Source organism: Schistocerca cancellata, chromosome 2 (assembly GCF_023864275.1).
Source record: "Schistocerca cancellata isolate TAMUIC-IGC-003103 chromosome 2, iqSchCanc2.1, whole genome shotgun sequence".
Taxonomy (NCBI): domain Eukaryota; kingdom Metazoa; phylum Arthropoda; class Insecta; order Orthoptera; family Acrididae; genus Schistocerca; species Schistocerca cancellata.
In genome coordinates this window covers 886159816-886162874 of record NC_064627.1, presented here as the reverse complement: position 1 = coordinate 886162874, position 3059 = coordinate 886159816, and positions in this window count along the sequence as shown.

Below are 3059 nucleotides of genomic sequence, written 5' to 3'. Positions count from 1 at the left end.
TACATCCATTGCTCACATGCAGAGATGGCGGTCGATTATTTCTAGCCTCTAGCATACCTTACATACGACCAGAAACTCTTTGGATTTTCTGCCAGGTTTGGAGGCAAAGTTTCGTTGCAATTCATTGTTAGTTTGGAAGGATTGGTGATTGTCTCTCAGAAAGGCGTCATGTGATTTGTTATCTGCTTTTTTCTTAATAGGTAACTTTTTAGTTTCTTTTTGGGGGCTTTGGGAGCTACAATTCTCAGTCTCGCTACAACAACCCTAAGTTCACTAATCCCTGTATCCGCTTTTCTGCTCGTTATTAACTCAGTACTATTTGTTGCTAAGACGTTAAGTGTAATTTCACAACCGTTTACTATTCGAGTGGGCTCATGAACTGCATGAAATAATTTTCAGAGGTCGCATTTAGCGCAACCTCGGATGATGTTTTATGAGCACCTGCGGATTTAAACATCTATTTTCGCCAACATATCAAGGGTAAATTGAAGTCATGAGCAACTATAATTGTATGGGTCGCGTATTAAGCTTAAGTTTTCTTTGAACCTTTCAGCAATTCTAAAATCTGAGCTGGGAGGTCGATAGAAGGATCCAATTATTATTTTATTCCGGTTGCCAAGAGTGACCTCGACCTATATTAACTCACAACAACTATCTGCCTCAATTTCTCTACAACATAAACTCCTCGTAACAGCAACTAACAAGCCACCACCAATTGTCTTTAGCCGGCCGCGGTGGCAGAGCGGTTCTAGGAGCTACAGTCCAGAGCCACAGGGCCGCTGCGGTCGCAGGTTCGAGTCCTGCCTCGGGCATGGATGTATGTGATGTCCTTAGATTAGTTGGGTTAAAGTAGTTCTAAGTTCTAGGGGACTGATGACCTCACATAAGTTAAGTCCCATAGTGCTCAGAACCATTTGAACCATTTTTTGAATTGTGTTTAGCCTATCCTCTCTGAACACCGTTAGGTTCTTCGCAAAAGTTTCTGGCTTTAACCAGGTCTCAGTGCCTATAACGATTTAAGCATTAGTGCTTTATTAGCGCTTGGAGATCTGGTACATTCACAACATAGCTACGACAATTTACAGATGGTTCCTAGATCTACGTTCTTCCTGTCTTCGACTTACAGATTTTGACACTGAAGCCCTTTTTGTGTTTCCCCGAGACCCTCTAACCTAAAAAACGTCCCACCTCATGCTACACAGCCCCTGCTTGGCGAGTGGCCGCCTCCTGCGTGTAGTGGACTGTAGACCTATTTAGCGGAGCCCAAAACACCACCACCCTATGGCGCGTCCGCCGCTCGTGGTCTCGCGGTAGCGTTCTCGCTTCCCGAGCACGGGGTCCCGGGTTCGATTCCCGGCGGGGTCAGGGATTTTCACCTGCCTCGAGATGACTGGGTGTTTGTGTTGTCCTCATCATTTCATCATCATCCAGGAAAGTGGCGAAATTGGACTGAGCAAAGACTGGGTAATTGTACGGGCGCTGATAACCACGCAGTTGAGCGCCCCACAAACCAAATATCATCATCACACCCTATGGCGCAAGTCGAGAGATCTGCAGCCTACATGGTCACATAGCCGGGTGAGCCTCTGAATCGGACACTTCCCTCGGCTCTGTACTTGAGATTTGCAATCGCTCCTGTCGACTACGCTGCAAGTGGTGAGCGTTGCCTTCATCTCGCAAGAAAAACTGGGTCTTTATCACTTCTGACAGCCCTTCGAAACCCGACAGAATCTCTTCCGACCCAAAGCGACAAACTTCAGTGGTAGCGACGCGAGCCACCATCTGCAGCTGGCTGCAGCCTGTTCTCTTCATGGCATCCGGAAGGACCCGTTCTAAGCCTGGAATGACTCTATGGAATATGCACATGGAGTGCACATTGGCTTTCTTCCCTTCCTTGATAGCCATGTCCCTAAGGGGCTCTATAAAGGGAATACGATTGGAGCACCCGGCTACCAACACTCTCACCCGCTGTGAGTGCCCGGAAGTTGCAGGCAGAGAGGTTCCCTCTGAAACAAGACGGGCTGGCTTAGAGGCAGTGTCAGCCACGGACAGTACCAGGATTCTGAGGATTCTGTTTGTGAGACTAACCAAGTAGGCCTTACATTCGGCCCCCTGGGAAGTCTTTCCAGCCTGCCACGCTCCGGGGTGACCTCTAACTCAACCATGGATGAAGGGGTCAAACTCATTCCGAGCAGTAACTGAGAAGCTCGCCGGTGCGGATCGACCGGTGGACGCAGACTTGCTGAATCACCACTGCTGGCCCACAAGAGTGATGACCATACACTGCAACTTCAAGCTGTGTAACCGAAACCGTCACTGCGCGGACCTGGGAGCGTAGTGTCACCAAGTAGGCATTCGTTCTCCCACAGCAATCACGGTCCCTCTCCATACAGAAAATCGTGGATAGCCAGATTGCGCAGACAATGAATTGACTATCGACACAAGCTACGGGAATCTACTGTAGACACCAACGAAAACGCTACAACTGTGTCTAATAAATTAGATTAACAGGCAGATATTAAAAAACAGAAATTCCAAAGCACTCAGGTGAGACTAAATAATTTGGTCCTGATTAGGAGCTTTTAACAAGTCACTAAGTCGGTTTACTTTCCAACAAAATCGCGATTACTATTCTTGTTACATTTTAAATTCATACGCAGAAATACAGGAAACTGAACTACCAAATCAAACAAATGAAACTAAACTATTCACTCCTGGTTAGGAACTCGTAAAACGTCACAAAATCTGTTACTTCTCGGTAGCTGCTTGTGTCTTGGCCGGCTGCTGCTGCCAGACTGACAGGTCAGCGGATGCCACTTATGGCAGATTAGATTCCGTAAAGCAGCTCAAAAGCGAGAATGTTAAGAGTTACAGACCACATGATGATCCCTATAGCTACAAACGTTTTCAAAAGAATTAATATCAGGTGATATAGAGAGTGAATATACACTCCTGGAAATTGAAATAAGAACACCGTGAATTCATTGTCCCAGGAAGGGGAATCTTTATTGACACATTCCTGGGGTCAGATACATCACATGATCACACTGACAGAACCA